This window comes from Mercenaria mercenaria, unplaced genomic scaffold (genome assembly GCF_021730395.1).
Source record: "Mercenaria mercenaria strain notata unplaced genomic scaffold, MADL_Memer_1 contig_1839, whole genome shotgun sequence".
Classification (NCBI taxonomy): domain Eukaryota; kingdom Metazoa; phylum Mollusca; class Bivalvia; order Venerida; family Veneridae; genus Mercenaria; species Mercenaria mercenaria.
The window spans coordinates 14,878-33,192 of NW_026459848.1; positions in this window are offsets into that span (position 1 = coordinate 14,878).

Here is an 18,315-nt window from a genome sequence, read left to right on the forward strand (position 1 = left end):
TAAGCGTGTGAAAGCGGGAGACGAACTTTTTGCATTATACACATGCGCGGCGTGTAGATTGGAAATGGTAAAGCGCACGCGAAGCGTTCGTCGTCTGCATGATGCCTGTGTATGATCACAAGTGGAATTTTTTAACTTTTGTTGCTTCCATTTCAAGTTTGAATTGAATCAATACATATTTACTAATTGGTCTTCATTAATTACCGATTAAAGCTTTGTCCGTAAGAACAAATATAAAATATATTTTTCTTTTTATTTCATATATACGGAAGCATAGCGGGGACATCGGATTTTTTTATTTTAATTTATGTCGTGGCTACGAGATATAACTAAAAAAAAAACGAAAAACAAAAAATGTTTTCTCGTGGCCACGAGATATAAATAAGAAAAAACAAAAAACAATTTCTAAATTCGTGGCCACGAAATATATCTAAGAAAAAAAAAATAAAAAACGGTTTTATTGCAAATTCGTGGTCATGAAATATAACTAAGAAAAAAAACAAAAAAAGTTGTTTTTTTGCCAATTCGTGGCCACGAAATATAACTAAGAAAACAAACAAAAAAAAAAAACAAACGATTTTTTGCTAATACGTGGCCACAAAATATAAGTAAGAAAAGAAACCAAAATATGATTTTTGCTAATTCGTGGCCACAAAATATAACTTAGAAAAAAAAACAAAAAACGGTTTTCGCTAATTCGTGGCCGCGAAATTAACTAAGAAAAAAAAAACAAAAAACGATTTCTTTTTTGCTAATTCGTGGCCACGAAATATAACTAAAAAAAAAAGAAGAAAAACGATGTTTGCTAATTCGTGGCCACGAAGAAATTGTTTTGTTTTTTTAGTTATATCTCGTGGCCAGGAGATAACATTTTTGGTTTTTCGTTTTTTTCTTAGTTATAACTCGTGGCCACGACATAAATTAAAATTTAAAAAAAAATCCGATGTCCCTACGCTATGCTTCCTATGCTTCCCTACATATCGTTCCGTTCTAAACAAGTATTAAAATACATTTTTAATTCCATTCCAGTGAACTTCTCTATTATTTCAAACATACACTCTTTTACATAAGTCATTAATTGAAAAGGTGAAATTAGTTTAAACAGTATTTTTATTCAAGTATGCATAACATGATACAACAGTTCTACAGATAAAATGAGGATTAGGAAAAAAAATTATTGTAACTTATCGTGTCCTTCTCCTATAATTACCATACATTTTAAACTGCTTTTTATGACAGATTGAACATACACGCGCACAACAAAATTGAAATCAAAAGAAACATAATGTATGAACAGATAATCAAAAAAGTATAAGGTGAAATTATCTATATATTTCCAAATGCCTCGGTGATATACAATGATGATCTTAAACATTTTTAATTGATTTCGCCGCGTTTTTTCTTAATCTACTGTTATAAGGATGCGTATATACCAAGTTATCATAATTATTCTTGTATGAAATATTTTAAATAACTTTTGAGGATGAATAATATTATAAATATAAATTTACGCTGCGAGTAAACTCTGTCACAGAATACAGGCTACATTCACCGGATGATTTGATACATTATTAGAATTAGAATAGATACGTTTTTCTTCCTAGTATGTAATATAATCTCTCATCTGTCTAAAAATCAATCAAAAAAGAAAGGGAGAAATGCGTAACTTCATTATAATATGCAATTTATTTTTCAAATATAATATTTAACGAAAATCATAAAATGTATAATAACGAATGCATCTAAAAAAAATATCGTAAAAAAAAGAAGAAGAAACATAAGTTCTTTTCGCAAAATTGTACATACACTATCATAGTTACTAAAGATTATGCATATTTAAACATGCGCAAAATGCTACTCGCGCCAAACCATTAATGGAAACAGTATGACACAATATCCCATCCTGTCAATCAGAGGATCAAAGTGCGATACCCCCTTTGGCGGAACGTTACGCGCTGTTTGTGATCTACCTAATCAGAATGAGAGTCTCACAATTAGTACACTATTGACTCGAATAGCTTCGGGCAATATCTCTATATTGCAAAGATAGGGGTAAAAAGTTGAAATTGTAGAAAACTTTCCGATACGGCCAGCTGTTTAAAACTATCTTCATGCAGTTAAAATCGAACTATTCTAATGAAATAAACGCACTATATATCAATTAAAATAACTCTCTCTCTTTTTTGTAATTAAACACGTAGTGTTCATGCCAGTGCACTCTGTTATATATTCGGGGTAAGGAATGAATTATGTGAAAGAATGAAAAAATTCTGAGGTAAGTCATGTCAAAACGGACCAAATATATTTTGACTGTGTGTTCGTATCATTATATTATGGGGACCCTTTTCATTCTCGTGTAGGGATAAATTTTATAACATATCACCTTATTTAAGTCGTCTGCCCACAGTTGCTATTAACTGATCTTAAGTACAGCAGTATATTTTCCTGTACTGAAGTCGTAACTTGGAGAAACATTTTAATGGAAATTTATTTCTGACCTGGTGCAATTAGAAACTTAATGGATCGCTTGCTGGTAAAAAAAGTGAAAAATTATTGCCCGAGGTCCGAAAAAGTCATACATTAAACTTCGATAGCAGAAGGGGTGAACCAGTGCTACCTGAAAGACCTAATCACAGTTATCGAGGTCCTTATGAGAAACTTCGTTCTTCAATTAATAAAAAGCAAGGGGTATATGACAAAATTCAAAACGATATTCACATCAACACACTTATACCAATGTAAATCAGTCTGCTACATATACAAGAACAAGTAAAGAGAGGCAAAAAGAAAACGGCTACTGTACTGTAAACTGGATGGTATTTAATAGGATTATCTCATACCTACGGAAAGAAATGATGAGGGAAACAAGGAACCTCCAAGAAACATGTTTGTAGTAAGAAAGATAGAAGAGGATATCCCAGAGGGATATGAAAGGCCAGATCCATAGTGATACAAACAATACTAATAGTGTGTCAATGTTAGATGCTCTAAATGCATTGATAATTGATTGTAGAGAGTGAGAAGTTGTATATATTCTTCACAAGAATTAATTTCTATGTTTGCGGATCAGATTTTGGACGTTTGAACCTTTTATGAACGGCAAACGCATTGTCTCCTCTACTCTTTCTTGTATATGCAGATGTCATTCTGCTGGTTTATGGCACACCATTTAGCCATGCCTGTTTTCTTTTGGCGTGGTTATGAGTAGTTAGAGACATGATGGTGCGGGCGTTGTATGACCTTATTTAACCTATGACCCTTGGTCAGGACTGGTCAATGCCGGACAATTTAAAACCCACAGGTTTTAAACTCAGTAAAAAGTTTTAAACACATAATTATAATATAATGAGTTTACAGAATAAAATATATTGTTTGAAAGAAAGAAGATTTGCTGATAATATAAACCCTCATTATGCTACAGCAAAAAACGGGAGAAAAATTATAATGTCTACCTGTTCATCTTGTGGAAAAATAAAATCAAAGTTTGTTAAAAGTACTATCACAGCAGGTAATTTAGATATTCATAAAGCAATGTTACCTTTTTTACCTAAGAAAGGTTTAACACTCCCAGGATATAATTATTGTGGACCAGGAAATCCTTTAGATAACGGACCCCCTGTTAACGAACTAGACGCAGTATGTATGGACCATGACTTTTGCTACGACAACGGTGTAAAAAAAAGTACATGTGACAAACAAATGCTTTCCAACTTAAATAACACTAAATCAAAAACATTTGGAGAAAAGATTGCAAAACATTTAGTTGTAAAACCAGCAATTAAAACGAAATATAAACTTGGGTTGGGACGAAAGTCAAAAAACGGGAAAAGGGGGTAGAGTATACCCCCGAAATAACTATACCAAGCTACCGCTGGAGTGATGAATTAGCAGAAGAATTACACAAACCAATTAAAAGAAAATTTAGGAAACGACGGGTGATTGTTAATGACATTGATGATACTTGGTCAGCTAATTTAGTTGATATGCAAGCCTTTTCAAAATATAATAAAGAAGTAAAGTACTTGTTAACCGTTATTGATATATTCAGTAAGTATGCTTGGGTTATTCCATTAAAGAATAAAACTGGAAAATCTGTTACTGAAGCATTTGAAAAAAAATTTTTTGGAGCTTCAGCTCCTGATGAGCTTCATGCTCGGCCAAAAGGTAGAACACCAACAAATTTATGGGTAGATGAAGGAAAAGAATTTTATAATAAACATTTTGAATCATTTTTGAATAAAAATAAGATTAATATGTATCATACATTTAATGAAGGAAAAGCTGTAGTTATTGAAAGATTTAATAGAAGTTTAAAAAGAATAATGTGGAAATATTTTACAGCAAATAATACTTATACTTATTTAGATAATTTGCAGGAAATGGTTGATAAATATAACAAAACAAAACATTCTAGTATAAAAATGACACCAACCGAAGCTAGTAAAAACTTAAATAAAGGTACTGTTTACTTTAATTTATACGGTAATTTAAAGATACCAAAGAGTAAACCAAAATTTAAAATTGGTGATCGAGTTCGCTTAAGCAAACTGAAAAGACATTTTGAAAAAGGATATACACCAAATTGGACAGAGGAAATATTTATAATTTACAAAATTAATAATACAAATCCCAGAACATACACTATTAAAGATTTATATGATGAAATAATTCAAGGTTCATTTTATGAGCAAGAACTTTTACCTACTAAACAAGAGGTTTTTAGAATAGAAAAAGTTATTAGACGAGACTATAAGAAAAAACAAGCTTTAGTAAAATGGAAAGGTTACAATGAAAAATTTAATAGCTGGCTACCATTTAGTGAATTGGAAGAAATTTAAATTGAAAATATATTATATAAACGAGTGATAAAAATCTAATCTCTAATAATGGAATAGAAACAATAGATCAATTAATTATCCACTTAACTAAACTAGCTGCTGCTTACAGAAAAGGTTATAAGTTTTGTGGAAGAGTAAATACAGGATTACAGATTACAGCAGGTATTTTTGGTTGCTCGGCTGCATTAACACTTGTTCCAGTTATTCCTATATTTGAAGCAGTTGCTGGCGCTGTTCCATCAATAATTACTATATTTATTAATAGACTAAAAGTTGAAAACAAAAAAGCTATTTTAAAATTGCACCACCACAAAATAAAACAACGAATAACAAAAGCACGGATCGGAAAAATAAGCAAAGAAGATCCAAATAAAGTTATTCAAGATATTTTTACAATACTGTTAGAAATGCAGAAAGAAAAAAACTATTCAATGCCTCTTGAAATGCATATGAAGGAATTTAAACTTAACGGATATAAAAGTAAAAAAGACGAAGAGTTGTATTAAATTTTACGTGCGTTTTTTAGAGATTTTTTTCTATAAGTATATTATATATAGATGGTTAATAGAAAAGCAGATTGAATGATTATGCCAAAATTATCTAGTATTTTAGGAGAAATAATGAATCCAGACAATAATTCATATAAAAAAGTTCTTAAAAGAAGAAATGTTATTAAATCAAAACTTTATCAAATAGTTAGCGATGAATATAAAAATCATTTCATTGATACATTACAAAATGTTATAGATCCTTATCTATTAGAAAGGAATTTATTTGAATGGGACTGTGGTTGTTTAATGTTAGAAGAAGAAAATGTCGAAAGGTTATGTGATTGTCCCAGACCAAATAATATTCGAAACAATCCTAAAAAAGTTATTGCAACCGATTGTGATACTAATGAAGAAAATACATATAAAAGCACTTATGCAGCATCCAAAGACCTCGATATTAATTCTGGGTTAATAACAATGTGCTGCAAAGGAAAAAAACCAAGTTAAAAGTGGAATATCAAAAACCAGCGGAAAAAGATATAAATTTAAATATTTTATTTCTTCTTAAACTTTATTTATTTTATTATGTTTTTAATCCTTTTTTCCTTAGTGATTTTTTTTCTAAATATAATATATAGATGGAAATTGAGAGATCAAAAAATCAATATTATAAGAAATTTGAAATTAAAATTACATATAGACAAGATCCGAAAAAATCAATTATATTTAACTATAAACGACTCATTTGATATACTTAAATCTGAACTTAAAGCTTTAAAAGGTATAAAAATAAACGTTGTTTTAAAAATAACTATTGTAAAAATGAGTGCAACAGATACAATATATAAATCAACTTATTTTCAATCAAAGGCTTTAGAAATTATTAACACAAATGAAATAAAAACACTTTACGTCAAGCTTTTGATGAAATAATAAATAGAATTGGCAACTGGATTTCAGAAAGAAGTGGCTGGAGAATGGAATCAGTTGATGCTCATTATATAAATAGATATAAGTATAGTCCATTGGCTGCTTCAAGTTATTTAGAATTACCAAAACCATTACAAAATTCAATGAAAGGATTAATAAATATAAAGAATGATGATAACAAATGTTTTAGATGGTGTCATTTAGCTTACAAATTTCCTGTTGAAAAAGATCCTCAAAAAATTTCAAAATATAAAAAACATATAGAAAAACTGAATTATAAAGGAATAGAATTTCCTGTTACATTAAATCAAATACCTAAAATAGAAGTTTTAAATGAAATATCATTTAATATATTTGGTTATGAAGAAAATAGTATTTATCCATTGTACATATCAAAATATCAATACGAAGAACACTGTGATATGTTATTAATTAATAAAGATAAGATAAACCATTATGTTTGGATAAAAGACTTTAATAGATTAATGTTTAACAAAACAAAACATGCAAATAAAAAACATTTTTGTAAAAGCTGCCTGCAGCATTTTACTCAAGAAAGAATATTAAATGAACACATACCAAATTGTTCAGCTATTATTGGTACCCAAGGCGTAAAAATGCCAAAAGAGGGAAGTAAAGTACAATTTAAAAATTATCATAAAGGTTTAGCAGTACCTTTGTAATTTATGCTGATTTTGAATCAATAACTAAGAAAGTTTTAACTGCTTTTCCATCACCTGAATCTTCATTTACTGAACCATATCAAAATCATATAGATTGTGGTTACGGCTATAAAGTTGTTTGTTGTTATGATGATAAATATACTAAACCAACCCAGATTTATAGAGGCCCTAATGCAGTTTATAAGTTTATTAAAAAAACAAAGCTTGAGGAAGAGGAATATTGTAAAGAAATATTTAAAGAGCACTTTAACAAAGAACTAAGAAAGTCTAAAAAAGACGAAATTGAATTTAAAAAACAGAAATCTTGTCACATTTGTGAAAAGAATATATAGAAGATTCAATCAAAGTACGTGATCACTGTCATATAACAGGAAAATTTAGAGGAAGTGCTCACTCAGAATGTAATATTAATTTTAGACTAACACACAAAATTCCTGTTATCTTTCATAATTTAATAGGTTATGACGGTCATTTTATTATGCAACAAATATGGAAATTCAAAAACGAAATTAATGTTATTCCTAACAATATGGAAAGGTATATGGCATTTATGATTTCCGACTTGGTCTTTATTGATTCATTCCAATTTATGTCTCAATCATTGGATAACTTAGTAAAAAATATTCCAGAATTTAAATATTTATCTCAAGAATTTGATAAAAATATAGAATTATTAAAAACAAAAGGTGTTTATCCATATGATTATATGGATTCATTTAAAATATTCAAAGAAACAAAATTACCTCCTAAAAAGAGTTTTATTCAATTTTAAATGAAACACACATATCTAATGAAGAATATGAACATGCTAAAAATGTTTGGAATAAATTTAAAATTAAAACAATGGGAGATTATCATGATCTATATTTAAAAACTGACGTATTACTTTTAGCTGATGTATTCGAAAATTTTAGAAAACTATGTTTAGAGTACTACAAATTAGACCCTTGTCATTATTTTAGTAGTCCTGGTTTAGCTTGGATGCAATGTTAAAAATGACTGGAATTCAGTTAGATTTAATAACTGATATTGATATGTATCTTTTTATTGAAAAGGGATTGAGAGGAGGAATAAGTTATATTTCAAACAGATACAGTAAAGCAAACAATAAATATATGAAAGATTATGATCCTAAATTAGAATCTAAATACATTATGTACCTCGATGCCAATAATCTTTATGGTTGGGCCATGTGTCGACCTTTACCCTCTGGAAACTTTAAATTTATATCCGAAAAACAATTCAAGAAATTAATTGCAAAATGTAAAACTAACTTTATAGTTGAATGTGATCTGGAATATCCAAAAGAATTACATGCTGTACATAATGATTATCCTTTGGCTCCTGAAAAAATCAAAATACCAGACGAATGGCTTTCAAATTATAGTAAAAATATTAAAACAGAATTTGAAATAGGAAAAAGTAATGTAAAAAAATTAGTTCCAACTTTAATGAAAAAACAAAATTATGTAGTTCATTATAAAAATCTTGAACTATATACACAATTAGGGTTAAAAGTAACAAAAATACACAAAATATTAACTTTTGATGAAAGTCCTTGGTTTAAAAATGTATATTGATTTTAATACTCAAAAAAGATCTAAGCAAAAAATTCATTTGAAAAAGACTTTTTTTAAGTTAATGAACAACTCTGTATTCGGTAAGACGATGGAGAATTTACGCAAGAGGGTTAATATTAAATTAACTCATGCTGAAAACCTTTTATTAAAATATATTGCAAAACCTTCATTTGTTAGTTCAACGATGTTTAACAAGAATTTGTTTGGTATTCAGAGAATAAAAGAAAGCTTGTTATTAAACAGACCTTGTTATGTTGGAATGTGCATTCTAGATTTATCAAAATATTTAATGTATGATTTTTATTATAATTACATTAAGGAAAAGTATGAAAACTCAGCAAAGCTTTTATTCACTGACACTGATTCATTATGTTATGAAATTAAAACCAAACATGCATATGAGGATTTTTATAAGGACAAAGATTTATTTGATAATAGTGATTACGATAGTAATTCAAAATTTTATTTCGACAATAATAAAAAAGTAATTGGAAAATTCAAAGATGAAGCTGCTGGCATTCCCATTGTTGAATTTGTTGGATTAAGAAGTAAAATGTATTCATATTTATTAGAAAATGAAGTTAATGTTAAAAAATGTAAAGGAATTAAAAAACATGTTGTAAAGAAAACAATAGTTCATAAAAATTACAAAGATACTTTGTTTAATTCAACCCAAAGTAATCACACCTTTAAAGTTATTCGTTCTGATAAACACAATCTTTCCAGTTATGTTGTAAATAAAACATCTTTATCATGTTATGACGATAAAAGATATATTCTTGATAATGGTATTGATACATTAGCTTATTCTTAAATTATAGAACCATAAATTGTTAACTGAATATTCATAATGTTTAAAGAATTAATATAAATAACATCATTTATATTAAATTCATTTGCATAATTAATAGAAATAGATTCAGTTTTTCTGTTATTTTTTACATGGTAACTTTGAAGAATTACATTTTCTTTATTTTTTAGTTGTAATTTAGCTTCTCCTTTATCTGATTTAATTGCATCAACAATAATAATTAAGATGCAATTTTGTCTAATTGTTACATTATTACCATTTTGAACTAAACCAGGACTAGCATTTACAGTTTTCCATTGAAATAGTCCAGCAACATCTTCTGTTGCAGATGTTAAAAACAATGGAGGTTTTCTTATTAATTGTCTTTCTATTTTACTTACTTTTTCATTTATATTATTGAATATTCCCATTATATTAATTATTCCAGTTAAATAAAAACACAACAATTAATTAAAACTTTAAATAATGTTTTAATTCAAAAGTTTACTTTCTTTATAATTTATATATTCCTCCCATATGTAGAATTTGACATAACTACCCGGCAAAAGATAAAATACTGTATCGAAGGATGTTGGATCGCCGTTTTAAGGATTAATGTCAAACATTGTCTTTTCTGTTAAATAAATTTTGATTTTTTTCTCATACACAGATACTGACGGATTGTCACCGAACATATTTACTATATCAGCGTCACTGAAGTCACTGAAGTCTCTAATGTCACTATCCACGCGTGTTATATTTACACTCCCGGAGGGAAATTCACCAATAAAACCCTCTCGCCACCACCTAAAAACTAAATGTGATATTGGACATGCTTTCCCCCTTTCATTTGACCTTAAATAAAACCTAGTATCTGTTATATAAATTCCGGCTTTTTTGACTGAAAACACATTTTTTAAAGGTACATCCGGTACAGCTAGTTTATATTCTTGGTTTATGTTTATAAAATCTTGATAATCTACGATATTTCCAGATTCCAAATTAAATAAATCAAAGTAGCCCACATTAACCAGGCCTTTCCCTTCAATATAATCCAAATCCAACAAAGTATATAACGGTAATATCCAGACACCATGGCTATCATAATACTTTCTCATTAATATTGATATGCGAGAATATCTTTTAAGACCGTCGCGTGATATTTTATAATCATCTTTACTTTTGTATTCAAAAAGAAACACTTCGCGTCTTACTTTTTCCAGTTCAGATTTATATTCTGCAAATTTATTTTCATGTTCGAGAATTACTTCAGCTAAATCATCAACTCGTTTTGTTGTAGCAACTTCAGAAGCAGACAAATTGTCAACAACACCCTTTGTTCTGGCTAATTGTGTTTCTTGTTTTAAGAAAACATTTTTTACTTTTGTAATTTCTTCAGCATTGGTGGTAATTACTTGGGTATTAGCAGTAATTGATTCTCCTTGTTTAGCTGATATTTCAACTACAGAGTCCAGATCATTTATTATTGTTTTAATTTTATCATTAAATTCATTAATATCTTTTTGTAATAAACCTGTAAGTGTACTTAATTCCGCGTACTTTAAATTATGACGTGTGTCAACACTACTAAACAAAATTCGAAGTTGTTTCTTAAAATTTTCTAGCTGATCATTAATTATGTTAATTGCTTTAGTATTAGCAGTAATTGATTCTCCTTGTTTAACTGATTTTTCAACTACAAAGTCCAGTTCATTTTTATGTTCTTCAACTTTAGCATTAAGCTGCGTCATATCTTCTTGTAATATTTTTGTAAGTTTACTTAAGTCTGCATACTTTAAATTGTGACGTGTGTCAACAGTACTAATCCAAATTCGAAGTTGTTTCTTAAAGTTTTCTATTTTAGAATTAAGCTCTTTTTTAAGGTTATCTAATGCTGTGTCATGGTCATCACCTCTTTGTGAAGCTGCCTTTTCCAGTTCAGATTTATATTCTGCAAATTTATTTGAAAATGTATCGAGTAAATCTTGGTGTTTTTTTTTTTGCAAAGTCAATATTTAGTTTATTTATTTCTGTTCTGATTTCTAACTTATACATATTTTGTAACTTTTTCTCAGCTTCAATAATCTTGTCTTTTAGTTCTTCGTGTTTAATCATACTATCTTTTAATTCTTGAATTTGAGTGAATAAAATGTTTAAATTGACCCGAAATACTTCTTTTATGTTTTCATCTGTCAAATCAGATTTCTCTTCAAGTTCTTTAATCGAATCAACCATAGCTTTCATTTCTTCTTCAATTTTATCTTATAATTCAACTATTAATAATGAATTCTTTTTAAAATCTTTTGTTAAATCTTCAATATTCTTGAAACTACATAAATTTGCAAGACATATTACCAATTTAATAATTCATATTACCTTCGAATATCGACCTGCTCTTTTACCTCTCGTTTAAGTGTACACCTTCCAGTAACACACAAATAAGCATCTCAATACTCCAGGATTAAATTGTAGCAGGTCACAAAACAAATAGTCATTATGATAACAGCAAAGTATAATAGAAAAGCTATTAATCAATTTAATGTTTAAGTCCTTCGGTAATTACACAGATATATCCGTACAATAAATACAAACTATATTAAAAATAAGCAAATAATACCTGCCTACCTCCCTGCTATATAAACTGCATAACTTATAGATTTAAATCACTCAACAAAAATCTCAAAATACTATTTAAGTATTCTCTCACAATATCTAAATGCGCATAGAATAATTAAGTCCATATATTAAACATCAGCAAGTATAAACAATCGAGGATTCCTTCGATAAGAAGCAAAATCAACCCTGGCATCTATTTGCAAACGACCTTCTTCTTCCATGTGCAGAACTGAAAGGACCCAAAGGGTTAAATCGCAACAAGTATATTAATATACCAACAAGATATAAGCTAAAACGGGCCCTTACAACAGGATAAGAGCTCCTTCACTAACATGTTTTGAATGGTAATAATTAAAAACACATTACACTTTGAACTTTTTTATACATATACGGTCTTGAAACTGCATCGTTCGGTTTATCTGGATCTCCTAGGTTGATTATTTCATTACCTCCCATATCTAATGATCTGTTCATTGTGTTATCAAGTTCCTTATTTCTGTGAAGATACGATTCCGTTTCCTTTTAAGTTTTTTTAATTGTTTTTAGTAGCATAATCACTTAAATCAATATCAAATTTAACTTTACTTATACTGTCGGGTTCACTTATTTGTTTTACATCATTAAAAACTCCCATTATATAATTATTATATATTTCATGTAAAGTTTTTTCTTAAAAACTTCCTTGGTTTGTCAATATATATGAGAAACCATATTTTTGTTTTGTTGCATTAGCAAAAGAGTTAGGGTTAATATTTTGTTCATTACAAATCATATCATTTTCTCGTTTACTTGGACTTTCAAATAAAATATAATGTGAACAGTTAATACGGATATTTTTTGGTGCTTTATAGTAAGACTGACTTAAATAAATAACACAACAGTTTTTGTGACGTCCTTGAATAAAGTACTTTGTTATTTCATTCTGAACCTTTTTATCTTCACATACAAAATCATCAAATATTACTACTTTTTGTTTTTCTGATTCAAGATTCTCACAGGGTTCACTTTGGTTGGGATCAGCCGAATATTCAAGTATTTCATTTGGATCTACTTTAATTTTTCTTTTTGCAATTTGACTTAAGTGATTTATTAAATCCTGATATTTAGATCGTTCTAGGTTTTTAGCATATAGGTATAATTTATCATAATATATAAGAGGTTTTCGTATCATATGCATTAATGTATTTGTTTTTCCAGATCCAGAAGATCCACATATTAACATTCTAAAACATGAATCTGGCATAAAAGGATAATGTTGTTTAAAGTTATTAGATTAATCACTTTTTGTATCATAATTTGGAATTTCCATTATATAATAATATTACATTATCTTACATTATTTTACATTATCTTAAATTATCTTACATTATCTTACATTATTATATAAATGCAATCTAAACTTAATGAAATAAGAATAAGAAAAACTTAGTCGGACAAAAGGTAAGAGCTAAGAGAGATGAAATAATGAGAGAAAAAATTAAAAAAGCTACAAATCGGGATATGTATAATAAAATTTATAAACCAATTACTGAAGGAATAGAAAGTCAAAAAGAAAAATTAACAAGTCAGTTAAAAGCATTACCTGGAATTAAGGAGCAATTAGCGTTACTAGGTGATGAAATAAAGAACATACAAACATATCAGGGTTTACCACAGCTATTCCAAGAACCACTACCATTATTACCATCAAAACCGGTTCCCTATACACCAATAGATTGGGGAGATGAATCTGTTGAGGTTCTTGAAGATGAACTTAAGAGAAGAGAAGATGAACTTAAGAGGTTAGAAGATTATGGAAGGGAAAAGATGGGAATAACTGAAAAACCGGTACCAACAACTGATGAATCAGAAGAATTGGAAGCAAATTTAGATATAAATATCAATAAAAATGTATTATCAGAATGGAAATTACCCACATTATCAGAGTTAGCAATAAACAAAGATAAAGACTATTGGACAAAAACAAGAAAAGAGGTTACCAAGAATTTAAAGAAGTGTACTCGTAATATAAATAATTACAGTGAAGAAAACCCAGATAAAAAATTGAATTTAAAAATGCAGAACCTATGACTGCAGGTAAGTATGTTTCGGAATTAGAATTAGACAGAGAAAATCTTAGAAAATACGGTGAACGCTTATCAAAAATGATTTAAGACTCAGAGGTATTTGGAAAGGGAATAAGATATCATAATCCGTATAAAGTTTCACCAAATGGTAGATATGGTAATTTAATTATTACCTTAAATAAACTTTATGGTCTAAACAAATTAATTGCAAAGGATCAAAGAACTGGAAAAGAAGTAATTAACACTAAAGTAGATAATGATTTGATTGATCTAATTAATAAAAGATATGATAATAAAAAACATTCAATTCATTCTAGAAAAATATTCAAAGAATTAACAGAAAAATCAGGATTGCCTATCAATAAAAGATCTATGAAATTTAAAAAAGTAATTAGAGGACAGGGTTATGACGTTTGTCCATGTAATCCAGAAGAACTGATTAATGACTTGGAGTTAATATGTGGTTCAATTGATGCTGGAAATAATAATGAAGAACTAAAAAGTGAAGTTATTAGTATAATTGATGAATTATTAAAAATGAATGAATTGTTGCCAAAAGAACATGAAATGTTATATAAAAAATATTTTTCTTAAATATAAATGGAACAAAAAATAGTATTAAGTTCTGAAAAAGTTAAAGATAATAAAAATACTCCAAGTGATTTTACAATCAGATTGAGTCGCCCTTTAATTTTAAATAAAAATAAAACTTATGCTGTTGGTTTGGATAGTATTAAAACTATGACTTACTCTTGGCATAATATTAGTGATGAATATGATAATAAAAGAATTCGTTATAATAATGGTAAGGATTGGAAAGGTATTATATTTACAAATGGTTCTTACAGTTACACAGATATTAATAATTATATCAAAGAAACCTTAATGACCAATGGTGATTATGAATTTGATAAATCAGACATTGCTCTAATAAGTTTGGAATTTGATTTAAGTAGTTTTAAGATTTTGAAAGTGGAACAAAAAGGTTGGAATGGAAGTTGGAAATTTAGCTGCTAATAAAATTGTTGAAAAATTTAAAAAGAAACCTGCTCCGGCAGTTGGTAATTTAATTGCTAAGGAATTACAAAAAACAACTTCAAATAATGAGGAGGAGGATATTAATATAAGATTAAATAGATTATTGTCAGGTTCTGGAACGCGTAAACGTATTAATAGATTAATTTATAAAAATATATAATATACATGTTTAGAACAAAACAATATTGTGAAAGGTACGAACTTACTCCTATTCAATTAGATACAGCTTTAATATCTGTCTTGGGAAATAATGTTAAGCAACAAAAAAACGGATATCACTTTACAATTAATGATAGAAGTTCATATTTTGATTGGTTTAATGGTTATTTTGAAGTAAGTTTTACAGTTAATAAACTTGCTAATGGTAATAATTATGCTGACGGAGATCAAATTGCTTTAATTAATAATGCAGCTTAATTAATTGATCAGTTAGTGGTTAAACAAAATGGAAAAATTGTATATGATTGTAATAATTTATACAAAGTAATAAATGTAAAGAATCTGGTTGAACTATCTAATGATTATGTAGAATCAACTGGAACAAATGAATTTATTTATTTAGATACTACTGCTACTGCTGTTACTGATGATCATAAAGGTTTTGCTTTTAGAAAAGGATTAATCGAGGGTGGTAAAGAGGTAAATGCTAAAATTCCATTAAATAATTATTCATTTTTTCAGGGTTTAGAAACTAATATTATACCTCCAAGTCAAATTCAAATAACACTGCAGCTGACAGATGATGATGAATTAATTTTTAGAGCTAATGCTGCTGATGCTGGTAGAGTTATTGTAACAAAATTAATTCTATGGGTTCCACGTTTAATTTTCAATGAATTTGGACTTAATCTAATTGCTGAAAGATTTACAAAAGCAAGAGGGTCATACCTTCGGGAAATGGTGACACAATCAACTGATATACAACAAAATAATATAACCTTTAGAATGACAGCTGGTGTAACAAAACCACAACATGTATTTGTTTATTTACAACGACCTGACAAAAGTAATTCACAAGAACATAACCCACATTTATTAGATACATTTAAAATTAATGCAGCAAATAATAATTGCACTTTGAGCTCCTGTCGTCTTGAAGTTGGTAATGGTGTTTTTTTTATCCAGAAACAGAATACACAAGTATATCAAGAATATATGATGATGTAATTAATTATTATTATAAACAAAATAACAAAACTACTGGAAGTCTCTTAAATAGATTTATTTTTCAAAGTTTGTTTGGATTTGTTCATTTTAACTTAGAATATAAAAAGGAAGTAATAACAGAAGATCCTAAGCATATTACATTAACAGTTAAGTTAAATATTCCACCAGCAGCTAATATTCGTGTTTACGCAATTGTATTGTATGAAGAAACAGTTGAAATAAATACTATTGGAAATGAACTTGTTATTGTTTAAAATAAAATTAAATTGAAATAAAGTAAAAATTAAAATAAATATAGAGTATATAATGGCATCAAATTATATTGAATATAAAGTTAATCTTACAGATGGACAGAAAAAAATTTAGCACAAGCTTATAATAATAAAATTCCACGTACTTTTAGATTAAAACATGAACAATTACGTGGAAACTTCCCTTTACTTTTAACAAAAACACAAATTAATCAAATTGAAAAGTCTATTAGAAATAACAAGGGATTAGAAATTACAATTTCAAAAAACAAATGTCCAGTCAAGGTCAAAATGGTGGATTTTTAGGAGCTTTGGCTGGTTTGTTAGGGAAAAAAAATCTTCCAATGGCAGCAATAATAGTTCCAAAAATATTAGCCCCTCTAGGCATCGGCGCTTTGTCTGGGCTTGCCAGTACTGGTGTAAGTAAAATACTTGGAAATGGTATGATTTCAGTAGCTAATAATAAGCGAAACATGATATCACCATATCTTACACCTAATCAAAGAAAACAACTAGTGGGATCTGGAGTGATTAAATTAACACAAAAACAAAAACAAGACGGTGGGTTTTTAGGCATGTTGACTGCTAGTCTTGGGATACCTTTGATTACATCTTTGTTAAGTGGTAAGGGGTATGGTCAGGGTATACAGATTGATTCTCAACGGAGACCTTACAGACGAATTCCTATAGTAAAAAAAAAAATTATAAACAAACCTATTTCTAACTTTGAAATTGAACATTGGGTTAAACAACTCGGTATAACAAACTTTAGGGGTATTTTCAGCAGAAATAAGTTACCAAAAAACGAAAGAAAAGGTTGAATGTGGAATTATAAATTTAGATGATTCTGTTGGGCCTGGAACACATTGGGTTTGTTACTTGAATACTTTGTACTTCGATCCATTTGGACTTCCTCCACCGAAAGAAGTAAATTTTAAATTAATTATATACCTGGAGTCAAGTATAACAACATACAATATCAAGACAAAACAAGTACACTCTGTGGTTACTATTGTTTATTTTTCATAACAATGTTACAACATGGTATAAACATTTATGATTTATTGTATAAAACACTGAGAGTAAACAATCAAAGAGCAAATGAACAAACAATTATAAATTATTTTAATAAAAAGAGTTAAAATGTATCAAGAACATAATATTCTTTACTACTAACAAAAATGTACCATAAACGTTATATTCCATACTACTCTCAAAAGCGTATATTCAATCATGCGTATGATTATGGCATAAGTATACGGTTGAGTGATTCTCACAACGTGAAAGTATTATAATGTTCAATTATGCGTGTGATTATGGTATAAGTATACAGTTGAGTGATTCTTACAACGTGAAAGTATTATAATGTTCAATCATGCGTAGGATTATGGCATAAGTATACGGTTGAGTGATTCTCACAAGATGGAAGTATTATGATGTTCAGTCATACGTGTGATTGTTCTACAATCCTACGGTTGAATGACTACTGTAAAATAAAGTTTCATTCCTTCAATTCTACCGTTGTATGGTTTTTATACTAGCAAAGAAAGTCCTAGTGTGTCGTCTGATACAATATGGCAAAATGTTCTGGGTGTGTGTGGTACTAAATCCTTTCTTTTCATTTCTCAATAATATTTTCATATATCCTTTGTTATTAGGGTCTAAAATCATATCCTTTTTATTCGATTTTATTAATTGATCAATTGTTTTACAAGTTTGGTATATTTGTGGACAGTTAGCATCCGAATTCCAACCATGTTGTTTAGTAAGTTCGTAATATTTGTCATAGTATTACGAATTCCATTCTTGCATCATACGGTTGTATCCGTCCTCTCTAAATATACAGTTAAAACTAAAGGTATCTT